The sequence below is a fragment of the Callorhinus ursinus genome, unplaced genomic scaffold (genome assembly GCF_003265705.2).
Source record: "Callorhinus ursinus isolate GAN/ISIS: 27379988/994484 unplaced genomic scaffold, GSC_fseal_2.0 scaffold33, whole genome shotgun sequence".
In the NCBI taxonomy this organism is placed as follows: Eukaryota; Metazoa; Chordata; class Mammalia; order Carnivora; family Otariidae; genus Callorhinus; species Callorhinus ursinus.
In genome coordinates, this window is record NW_027397095.1 from 15379843 (window position 1) to 15392337 (window position 12495).

Here is a 12495-nt window from a genome sequence, read left to right on the forward strand (position 1 = left end):
AAAACTTTGGAGAGTGTGGTGGGCAGAATTCTAAGATGACCTCCAAGATCCTTGGCCTCTGGTGTAGATGCCCCATAAATTCCCCTCCCCTTAAGTGTAGTTGAGACCTGCGCATATGCTGAGGTCACTCTGATGGTTAGGCTACATTATAAGACAAAGGAGAAGAGAATTTGAAGATGTAATTCAAGTCCCTTCTGGAGGTGAGAGTTCTCCTGCTGACCGGACAAAGCCAACAGCCATGTTATAAACTGCCTATGGAGAGGGGCAGTCTCTTAGACCCTGTAGATCCTGAGAGTCTCAGTCCTACAAGCATGAGGCATAGAATTCAGACAACAATGTGAATGAGCTTGGAAAAGGACTCTGAGCTCTCCATGTGAATGCAGCCCGGCTGACACCTTGCTTGCCGCCTTGTAAGACCCTGAGCAGTGTACCCAGCTCAGCCAGGCCTGGACTCCTGACCCACGGAAATGGAAATGTGTGTGGTTTTAGGCTGGCTACCCAGTCTGTGGCAGGTCATTGTGCAGCCATTAACAATGACTAATACAGAGGATACTCTAGCTGGAATTTAAAATGTTTGCCATTATATTAGTTTGTTACACTGGATGACGGGAACAGCAGCAAATGAGAGCAATGCACTTTCTCACATTTCTCACTGAGGCTACGTGTCGGAGACCCAAGCGTCAGCAAGTTTGGTTTCTTCTGAGGCCTCTTCCCTCGGCTGGCCAACTTCTCCCCGTATCCTCACGTGGTCTCTTCTCTGTGTGCGCGCAGGTATGTGTCCCGATCGCCTCTTCTTACAAGGACAACAGTCACATTGGATTAAGACCCACGCTAAAGACCTCATTTCAGCTTAATTAACTCTTTAAAGAATTCATTGCCGAATAAGATTACATTCTGATGTGTCGGGGTTAAGATCAAGCATATGAATTTTGAGGAGGGGGACACAATTCAGCCCCTTATAGCCATTACCCTTTTCTGTATTCTTTGTACCAATATTTTCTTTTGACTTGTTTTCGTATTTCTTGAATCTCTATTGTATCTCCCCATTCTTTAGATTTTTACCGTACAGTTGTATTTCAAATGCTTTTCTCAGTTCTTGACATTTTTTGGGTACAGGTTAGCATGTAAAATCCTTCATAATTACATCTGTAGCTTGTGTAGTGGCCAGTCTGATATTAATAAAAACGTCACTTTACATTTGCATATGTTCTTTACATGTTTATAAGATACTTTCACATGCCTTATTTGACTTGAAATCCAGAATAACGCGGTGAGCAGGTCCGGCCAATATCATTATGATCCCCACTGTAAATTCAGGAAAACACACTCAGAGAATTGCTGGGGCTAAAAATGTCACATAGCACATAAGTGTCTTCTGACTCCAAGCTGGAGTGCTCCGTCCACTAGATTAGCTATTCAAAACATCCTAACCCAAACAGCAACTAATTCCTACAGAATAAGTGGATTTATAATGTCTTATTCCCATCTGGTTGTTCAAATTCAGATTCTGTAATTAACCCTCTCCTTGCTATGCGCCATGAAGGGTTTTCTCATCCTGTGACTTAAGGGCCGCTGGGGCCACACCTGATTATCCCATTTTCCTGTCTTTTCTGTTTGAGAATTTATTGTAAAACAACCCCACTTGAACCTTTTTATGGCGGGGTGATACAATGACTTGGATGTGTATCAACTCAGTTTTTATTTATTTTTGACCTACCTGCCAGGTTTTTAATATATGCTGAAATCGATTGCTTTAAACGTATCTCCTCAGTGATAGTGTAAACTTCTGTAACAGGTGCTTTCGGCATAATAGGCATTTTGTGTGTAATGTAGGCATACGGTAATTAATGAATAAGCATGGTGGAGAAGCCAACGAATGCATTCCGGTTAACAAAGATGAATTGTGTTGAAAATACCGACAGGTAAAAGATAATAATGCAAATTCCATGTGCATTTGGAGTTGCTTCTTTTCGCTAGTTTGATAAAGCCGAACAATGTGGTCACGTCTTTAGTTCTAGAAAGTCTTTGAGCAGCTGATTATTTTCAAAGTTACCTCAAACCCGCTGCTAGAATTTCAGCGCATGGAATTTGAAATACCAAGTCAGCAATGCTGAGAGCTCAGATCCCTGCTCCATTTACTGGTAGGCAAAGGGAGAAGTATTAGGAAATGTAAGGAACTACAGCCCCCACACTCAGCCCATCACTTCCTTAAGGAAAACACAAAACAAAACAGTGAGTAAACTGGCTGTTTACAGCAAGCGCCCACTATTTATCCTAGGAGGAGACTGGAATTACAAGTAGACTAGGCGAACGGAGAGGTGTAAGAAGGTGGCCTCAGCCTGTAACCTTCTGGAAGGCAAGGAATGACTGGAAGACCTGCAAGGGGGAACAACAGGCTGGACTGGGGTTTTTTGTTGGGGGCTAGGCTGACCGAACTGGGAGCGAGAGTCAAGATTCTGACTTAGAATAGCCGCCGTCCTACCAGTTTGCAAGCGGTAGAGCCCGGCGGTTAAGAGCTTGGGACCCTGGGTCCTGCTCTGTCCCTTCCTAATTCTGTCACCTTCGCAACTTGCTTGACCTTTACGCCTCAGTTTTCTCACTGGCCAAACGGAGAGGAGAGTAATGTGGCCCTCCTCGTGGAGGAGCTGTGCGAGTTCAGGGAATTAACAGTTCAGCGCGTGGTTTATAGTAAAGGCTCAGTAAACTGTGAAACTGCTGGATCTGTTGGTATTCTTCCTCTTTTTCTTACTGCTCCGCACTCCCGTAGGGAGGGGGAGACACGAGGCGCTCAGCGCACGGGCAGGCTGATTTTGAGGGGCGCGCCCCGCCGAGGTGGGGTGCCCGGGCCCCTCCGTGAATCTGAGGGGCCGAGACTACGGCCGGCCTCCTCCTTGGAGCGGCCAACCCGGGCCGGGCGCGCTGCCGGCCCTGGATATTTGACGGTTTTCACCTCTCCTGCCTCCTGGGCACGAGAGGCCATGTGGGCTCAAACGCGAGAGTCCCGCTTTCGGAGGCGTGAGGGCCACTTGGCCGGCCGGGCCCACCCGCGCCGCGCACCGGCCGTGGGGGAGGAGTTCTGCTCGGACCCTACACACCGTCCGGGCCCCAGCTCTCCCACCCCCCCCACCCCGCCCCCCGCCTCCCGCGTCCCGCGCAGGCGCCGCCAGGGCCACCCCCGCCGCCATGTTTCCCCCGCCCGCGCGCTCGCTCCCCCCGCCCCCCTCCCCTCCTTAACTGGGCTCCCGCCCCCTCCCGCTCCCCCCCGCCCCCTCCCCTCCCCTCCCCTCCCCTCCCCCGGTGAGGTCAGGCGGAGGCTCTGCCGCTGCGGCCGCCGCAGCTCAGCTGGCATTCCGGGGAAGCCTGGAACGGGCACTTTCGAAAATAAGTGGAGCGGCGTTCGGGTTAGGGTCCGTGCTCTCCGCCTGCGCGAGGGCGAAGCGACCAGGGCGAGCAAGGGGGTGCGGAGGTGCGGGGCCGGTGTCTCGCAAGCCGGAGGGAGCCCCGGCTGCGCCGCGCGACTCGCTCTTTGGCCCTCGGAGCGCGGCAGCGGGCTGACGGGCGGCGGGACGCGGGGACGCGGCAAACAACGTGAGGCAGGGTCCTGAAGTCGCAGGGGCTCCATCAGCCACCTCCCCGCTTCCCGGACCCGGCGCGGCGAGGCGGTGCGCGGTAAGGAGTTGCGATCTGCACCGGGGGCAGAGGGACAGGGAACCAGCTGGGCTCTTTGCACGCCCCCCCCCCCTTCTTTTTTCTCTCGCGTGCGGGTGCGCGCTCATCCCTGCACCTTCTCATCCTGACCTCCCGGACTCGGAGGCTCAGCCAGACGCCTGGGTTCTTTCAGCAACCCCCCCCCCCAACAGACCCCAGTTTTCCTTTGCTTCTTTGTTATCCCTCCAAGATCTTCTTGTCCGGGCTTCGCTGTCGCTGCCCTGATGGTCTGGGGTCCCTCTGCTCGCCCCAGCCCCACTGTCTCTTGCCCTCTAACAGTTTCGGCTTTGTGCCTCCCAGCCCATCCCTCCCTCGGAATCTTCTAACTTGCGAGGCTTCGCTGCTGGCTCCCGAGGCAGGAGCACACTCTTCTTCTTCGAAGCTTTTAACTCCTCTCTGGACGTCTTCATCTCTGAATGTCTTGGCTTCTTTGGTTTAATCACAGTTGACTAATGATTTTCTTGGAAGCTTGCTGTCTAGCCGACGGCTTACTGAAATTGATGGGAATGATCTTCTAGTGTATATTAGCTAAGGAACTCAAAAGTTTCTTTCTAGGTTTCAATAACTTAGTCCAAGAACCACAGCCACTTGAAATGTATGTTATATATGTTTGTGTGTTTGTACGCAATCGTAGCACATGGCCCTAAATCTGATTCTTCCTCCACTGCTGAGCAGGCCTGAGAGAGAGAGAGAGAGAGAGAGAGAGAGAGACTTTGGATGCCTGCTTCCATTTCTCCATCTGCAAACTGGAATGTTCATCTTTTATTGTACTCAGAAAGAATTCTAGGGGTTTGGGATAGTCACTCAAGTTAGCGTAGGCTGTTTACTAAGCACACTGCATGGGAACTGAGAAAATCCGGGGTTTCAAACTGCGTTTGTTGAGAGGGCACCTGCCTTAAATTTTTTTTTTTTTTTAAAGAAGCCAGAGTTTCTTAGTGTACATCTCCTATTTGCATAAACCCTCAAGAAGCAGCATTTACAAAGCACGGAGTTACAAAAGAGACTACTTTGCTGTGGACTGGAGATTAGTTTGCTTAAGTCAATTTCACACAGTACCACTTACTTTCTCAGCGATGTCCAGTCGCTCCCATACTGAGGCTCATTTACTCACTTCAATGCTGAAATTAGTGTGTGAAGAAAATTGAATGGAGAGGCTGAAAGTGGAGGCAGATACAGTGAATTAGCACATGCTGACGTTCGTGGCTGTGTTTTTTTGGAAATGGGCTGTATCTAGTGCTCAGATTTGAAAAGGGAGAAAAGTGAAATGATCAACCAAGCAGTTATGACATTTTACACTTAAAAATAGTAGCTCCTTGAATTGCAAGTTTTTATTACTATCCTTATACTTAGAATGATAGCATTGTCGGCTGGATATGTGATCAGGTGTTGCCATTGACATGATGTGCATTAATGGGCAGTAATCTCAGAAGAAACTGAGTTGGGAATGAAGGTAAGGGCTAAACTTCACTGTCCTGGTAGCAATTGTGTTGGCAGTGAGACAAGGAATGTTAAGTTTCTGCTGCAGCATCCGGTGATGTATTTAGAAAATAGGTGAATAAGAGCCTCAATTTCCCCTGGTTTTAAAATCTGCACTTTCATAAGCACACTTTGAAAAGTGTGGTGTGACTCTATAGAGTTTGAAGTTGAGGTTCTGAGGAAAGCAGTTTTTAGGAGAACAGTAATAATGGCTATTGATTATCAGTTTAGTTAGATGGATTGCGGATGATCTGTAGTTTCCCTCATTTGTTTGGTAAATTCCTGACTTCACTTTAGTTTTATTAAAAAAAAAATGGAATAGAGTAGGGAAAGAGGATTTATAGTAATAGGGCCAACCTAAATGTGTGATTTTCTTGGCAACCCATTCTGGAAAGACATACTAACTTGCAAATTGTTTCAAGGAAAACAATTTGTGTCATTCTGTTACTTTTTTTCCTTTTGTGATTATTATTGATACTAAGTCTAAGTTAAGATTGCCACCAATATGAACTATTTGTTTGCCAGAAAAAAAAAATAAAGTTGGTTATGAGTTCATCCTGAGCATTTTGCTCTGAATCTTTTCAACATGTATTTGATAAACCCACTCGGAAGACCTAGAGGTTATCAGACTGGGTGTTTCTGATGTCACTAAACTTAACTGCAGTTTGCTAATGAATTGTCTTTCTCATTTTCTTTACATTTTACATTAATTTTCTTCATGTCATTTGACTTGCAGTAGTGAAATGAGACTAAGCAGTTTTCAAATTGATTTGGATGTTTAATAAACTACTACAACCTCCTCAAAGTATTTTTTCTTAAATCCAGTGCTTGAAACGGATCTATTTTTACTGCTGTGAAATAACTCAACAATTTGCCAGGCATCATCAGATTTCAGAAAATGTAGAAAGATTATGGAAAAATGAACAGCCCTAGAGAAGCCATCTCAAAATTAGAGGGGGGAAAAAAAAGCTTTTTTCAAGTTACTGACGTTCATATCAATCAGCTTTTAAATATATTGTTCATTCATTTAGTAATTTATTTGACAAAATCTGTTGAGCACCTTCCATTTGCCAAAGCCCTCTATTAGGCACGAGGTCCTGTATTACTACAAGGCATGATCCTTGCCCTTGTGGAGTCTCCCAGAGGCTATAGTCCACCAAAGGATAGAGACAACAAACCAGTAAACAAGTGAAGAAGATCCTCACAGATTGTAGGAAGAACAATGAAGGAAATAAGTAACGAAATGTGATATGGAGACCTGAGAAGGGCTTATTTGGCAAGGATGGTCAGGAAAGGCCTCTTAGCAGCGAAGGTGACCTTTGAACGGAGACCTGAAAGAGAAGAGAGAATAAACCTACCTTGTGAAGGGCAGAGGGACAAGTAAGAAGAGCCAAGGCCTTGAGGCAGGCAAACAGACAGCAGGGTGTTTGAGGAACAGAAAGCAAGCCAGGATGGCCAGCCCCAGTGACATGGGTGGGGGGAGTTGTTAAAGGTGTTCCAGAGCCTGAAGGGAGTCGGATAATAATATAGGGCCTGGAAATTCTGAGGAAGAATTTGGGTTTGATTCTCAGAACAAGGGGAAGCCAGGGCAGAATCTTTATGAACTACTTTTCTGTGGAAGGTTACTGGCTAGAAAAAAAAAAAAAATTACTCAGTGGAAATAAATAAAAATGTGTTTTGCAGAGGTTGTCTAGCTACTCAGTTGTTTACATTAAGACCTGAGGATGAAAAGCTTTCTTTGATATGTATGCTAACTAAATAAGTAATTCAGTTCTTCCACTCTGTGTAGATAAGGGGATAGGGAACTGGGAACTCTGAGGTGAATGTGTTGAAAAGCAGTTTACTTTCCAGAGTTATGTCACCTGTGCCCTGAGGTAAGTTGTCACCAGCTTTATTAAAAATCAGACCATTGTTAAGCCTAAGAATTTGTTTTTCAAAGAATGGTGTTTTATTTTCTCATAGAAATATGTTTCCTTTGGAAGACTGGAAGTTTCATTTGAATGTGAAAGAATATTTCGGTTTTAGAAATGGCACGTGAGATTTTTCAGGGGAGTTTCCCATTTTCCTTTACCTGTTGCCTTCTCCAGAGGTTTTTTTTTTTTTTTAAGATTTTAAAAATGTTTTTATTTAAGTAATCCTTACACCCAATGTGGGGCTTGAACTCATGACCCCAAGATCAAGCGTCGCATGCTTTTCCGACTGAGCCAGCTAGGCGCCCCTCTTCAGAGTTTTCCAATTGCCATTCTTTGACAGATTAGGGTTACTCTATTCCTTGAGGCTTACATGAATTTAGATTTGGTATTTATTTTGTGCCCTGAGCTCTTGCTCAAAAGCAATCCAGCTTTGAGGTCTGGTTGGCCCCAAATAGGAATTCAGATGGTCATTGACATTCCATAGGGGTAAATCTTTTTTTTTTTCCTTAAGTTTTTTTTTTTTTTAAGATTTTATTTATTTGACAGAGAGAGAGAGAGACAGCCAGAGAGAGAACGCAAGCAGGAGGAGTGGGAGAGGGAGAAGCAGGCTTCCCGCGGAGCAGGGAGCCCGATGTGGGGCTCGATCCCAGGACCCTGGGCTCATGACTTGAGCCGAAGGCAGATGCTTAACCATCTGAGCCACCCAGGCACCCCCATAGGGGTAAATCCTAATGTTATAGGGCAATAACCTGCGAAATAATCTTCAGCAACTCCCACAGAGTCTACTTCCTACTCCTTTTAGCACTCAAGGATTCTTCATGGTTTGAGCCAAGCCTACTGTCCTCCATGTCTTTATTATTCTCTTACATGAATCCTATGTTGATTTAAACTGATTTTCTCCAGTTTGGAACTTTTCTGCTTCGTTTCATTCCTGGCCTAGAGTAGGTACATGGTAACTGCTCGTTGGATGGATGCCATGCCATCATCTCTTTGAAAAGCCATCTCCTTTCTTTTCTGTCATTGCAAATCCCAACGTTTGTCATGGAACAGTTCAGATCCCTTGTCCTATTTTACACCAGACCCCCTGACCCAATCTCCTCCTCTGGAGGTGAGTGGTAGTCACACACTTGCCACATGTCACATAATTATGTTGATTTGATGCCTGGCTACCTCCCCCACGGGTCTCTGACTTCATGAAGGCGACCTGGATTTGTCTGGTTCACTCATCCATTGTATCCTGAGCACCTGGCATTTGCTATGCCCTCTATAAATAGTTGTTGAATAATGAATAGACACTGCCTTGTGATGTTTCTCCTGTTATTGTTTTGGATACTTAAATCGCTTCATGCTGTTTTACTTTTCACATATTTGTCAAGTGTTCTCAAGCAGTTTCTGAGAGGGCCTGCCTGGAGTACAGTTGTTAATGAGCACAAGCTCTGGGGTTAGGCTGTTTGTGTTCCAGTGTTGGCTAGGAGACTTACTAGCTGGGGGACACTGGGCATGTTGGTTAACCTCTCTGTACCTCGTATTTCTCATCTGTAAGGTAAGGATAATAGAAATTCCCTCTTAGGGTACTTGTAAGGATTAAATGAGTCACCTAAGTCTACAAGTTGATGTTTGCAATTGTTAAAATTCAGAAGCTCTGACAACCGAAAGAAATTTTGTTTGGTAAGTGCCATACTCAGGTGGTGGCAAAATCTGACTTGAACTGATATGAGGGTATTTATAGTCTTTATTCTATTTAATGTTAATCTTTATTTGGTTTTGCTGTAGAATTAGTAGTATGTTTATGGGGTAATGCCTCAGACCCTATTGGGGTATTACATAATATATCGTATATGCAAGTTATTGCCTCTCCAAAAACCCGGACATTTCTGAATTTGGAAACACATCTGACACCAAGGTTTTCAGATAAGGGATTGTATACATCACGGTAAAGTGCTTAAATCAGCGCCTTGCACATAAGAAGTTGTTGCCCTTGGTGGTGGAGATTAGAGAGGTAAATATACAACTGTCTTCTTCCCAATACCTTTCTCATACTGGTTACCATGTAAATACATGTTGATTTATTCATGTAACCACTCTGAATAGAGGGCTGGCTCTATGAGCCTCATTTTATCATAGGAAAACAGATATGGGTCGTGTGATTGAAATGAGCCAAGAACTAGGTCTCTCAATACTCTCTCATCGAGTGCCATTAGGAATACTTATTTTTTGTTTTGCTTTTGTTATTTAAACCAAAGCATGCTTCTTTAGGGTGAGTCTTTTCATCGGGGGAGAGGGGAGGACTGAGTTAAGAAGAATTCATTTAATATGATTAGACACTTATACTTTGCAGTTGCTAAATATTTATTGAACTCATGTATATGGAAATCAGTACTAAAAACAGGAGAAGGGTACAAAACAAATGAGGCATAGTTCCTGGCTTTTAGTGGTCCAGTACCATGCACGGTTACATGGGAACATGGTTGTCCATTACAGTTCTTTCTTTTACTTTGTAAGTTTGAGATCATTAATATTAAAAATGTACACATGAAAACACAATAGGCAATTGAAAACTCGTCTTCGTGTCCAATATATGGAGTTGGTTTTTAATACCTTAACTGCTCCCCACCCCCTGAAATATATCATCCCTATATGACATCCTGGCAACCTTTCCTTTCTAACTAAATTAAGTACAATATGATTTTTATTGTTCTTATCAATATTTGTAAATCATAACTGATACAGTTTCCTTGCCCTTTTGCCTTTGTGGGCTTGGGAGTAATTGTATGTCTAAAAAGATTTTTCGGGAATTTTTTTTTTGCAGTGGAAAATTAGTTCTTGAAACCATTCTGCCAGTTCATTCAACAGATATGTATTAAGTACCTATTACAGTCTAGGCATTGCACTAGTTTAAGCAAATAGAATCTCTGCTCAGTGCTCTTTTCCTCAAACTGGAGTACACTGGGTATACTGGTGAGCAGGGTGGGGATGTGATAGTGTGCTGTGGGAGCTACAGAGTAAACTAGCTTGTGTATTCTTTTTTTTTTTTTTTAAAGATTTTATTTATTTATTTGACAGAGAGAGACACAGCGAGAGAGGGAACACAAGCAGGGGGAGTGGGGAGAGGGAGAGGCAGGCTCCCCACCGAGCAGGGAGCCCGATGCGGGGCTCGATCCTAGGACCCAGGGATCATGACCTGAGCTGAAGGCAGACGCTTACCGACTGAGCCACCCAGTTGCCCCTAGCTTGTGTATTCTTGAGGAATCTGTTTTCCACAAAGATTTAGGAGAACATTCACTGGTAGCTGATTAAAACTAATAATATTTAAACAGATTCTTATACCTTGTGCTTTAGAGTGCAACATTCACATGAAAATTTGAGGTAAAACCCAGTACTTCAAAGAAAGTCTCTGCTTGCCCAAGGTCAGCTCTGGTAACCCTGGGGTGACCCTTTGAAAAGCACTGAGGCCACAAAATGCTGAGTCTGTTCCTTTAGTCAAATGCCTGGACATTTTCATAGCCTTAAATTTTCATGGTGACCTTCAAGAACGGTAATAAACATTAAATTTTTCCATCATGTTGCCTAATTTTTTTTCGTTCAAGAGAACACGCTGGTTGTTTGATAACGGTCTAAATCTTAAAATGTGTTGAGTCCTAACAGAGTTCTTAATATTGGTGGGAAATAGCTAAGATTGATAGTGAAGAGCCTGCCAAGGGACTGGTCTTCAGAAGACAGGCTGTTAGAACACAATGACCATGAACTTAAAGCAACACAATTGATGGGGTCACAGCATTGTCCCATCCCATGAGCACTTGCCTCTCTCACTGATTGAAGTTAACTCCTGCTAACTTTAAAGCAGCTTTCATTTATAACACATACAGGCTACAGATTGCTTTGTTAATTGCTGGCTACCAAAATGTGTAATAGTAGAGGAAAGTTGTCAAGGTTCGTGTGCTTTGAGGGTAACAAAAGCTTTCTAGAGTTTTAGACGTTTTTGAAAAGGGGTGAGCAGTGCATTGGAGGAATGCCTGTTACCAAGCAAATGATTTGATTTGCTCTGAATGAGAAAGATGAAGAAGAGAAAGGCAAGTGAAGAAAAGGAGTGAAAGTAACCGGAGTTAAGTCAAACGCTAAATCTCTCAACTGATTTTGATTGTTGCTGTCCGACTTTCATTGTTGTCGCCCCACTCCAGACACAGTTCTCAGGGCCTGCCATTGTTGTATTGTTGTGTTACTGCCCAGAGCTCATCAGGACATGGGTATAGAGGGGTGATTAAGGGATGGTCATTATATTCTGTGTGTCAAGTGTTTTTACATTTTACAGTCTTTTCAGTAAAAGGGGATAATAGAGTTGTAGAGTTTTGCTTCTTGGTTCCATTTTATGAAAATGGCCATACTTTTCTAAAGAACTTCATGTCAGCACTGTTTTCTGTTCTACTGTTGAATATTTCTCAGTGGGAAGGCAGTAGAAATCAGTGGTTAAGATCTTGGGACCTGGAGGGGGCGCCTGGGTGGCTCAGTCGGTAAGCATCTGCCTTTGGCTCAGGTCATGATCCCAGGGTCCTGGGATCGAGCCCTGCATCGGGCTCCCTGCTCCTCGGGAAGCCTGCTTCTCCCTTTCCCACTCTCCCTGCTTGTGTTCCTGCTCTTGCTGTCTCTCTCTGTCTGTCAAAAAAAAAAAAAAAAAAGATCTTGGGCCCTGGACTCACAGGCTTGGGTTCAAATTCCGACTCTGCGTCTTGTTGCCAGTGTGGTTTGGGGCAATTCCCTTCACCTCTCTGAGCCTTGTTTGCCTCCTCTGTAAACAGTCTCATCTGGTGGTTTTAAGGATTATATGAACTAATGCATATAAAGTCCTAAGCATAATTCAAGCTACATGGTAGATATTCTTATTATTGACTCGTAATAGATTTAATGGCTTAACTAGCTAAAACTTGTGGCATACTGTAGGAGCTTTGCCACTTATATATGAACCAGAAATGTAAGGGAAAATTGTGTCTTTCCTTTATATTGCCTTAATCCCAGCGGGAATGATATTGTTTTGAACATGTATCTCTTAAATAGTGAACTGACTGCTTAGAAGTAACACTAGTTTTCTGGCGGACAAGAAAGTTTATGGTAAGTGCTTGGTTTATTACTTATTCAAAGATGGTATCACATTGAATGCAAGGAAACTGTCAGTTTTTTAATATGATTGACCCAATATATATTTAAATATGATAGTGTTTAGCTTAATAGGATTTAAAAGTTTAATCTTCATTTCGAAGGGAAAGGGAGACGCAGGAAAATGTATACAATAAACAATGTTGACTTTGAAACGAAAATTTTTTGGTGTTCTGATGCTCAAAGAGGTCATATATTTTCTTCATTTATCTCTATTCCAGATTTGAGGTCCTCACAGAAGAAAATATTG

General features: G+C 43.9%; 1 protein-coding gene across 2 annotated transcripts in view; it reads left to right on the forward strand.

Moving 5' to 3' along the window:
* Window positions 1–3284: 3284 nt before the first annotated feature.
* The window catches only part of KLHL13 (kelch like family member 13), a 199677-nt gene continuing 190466 nt past the window's right edge, over window positions 3285–12495 (forward strand). Inside the window, exon 1 of one of the 2 annotated variants that reach the window (XM_025852763.2) lies at window positions 3285–3669. The gene's annotated coding sequence lies outside the window, so the exon portion shown is untranslated. The remainder of the gene's footprint in view (window positions 3670–12495) is intronic. The other variant, XM_025852764.2, reaches the window with a different exon arrangement.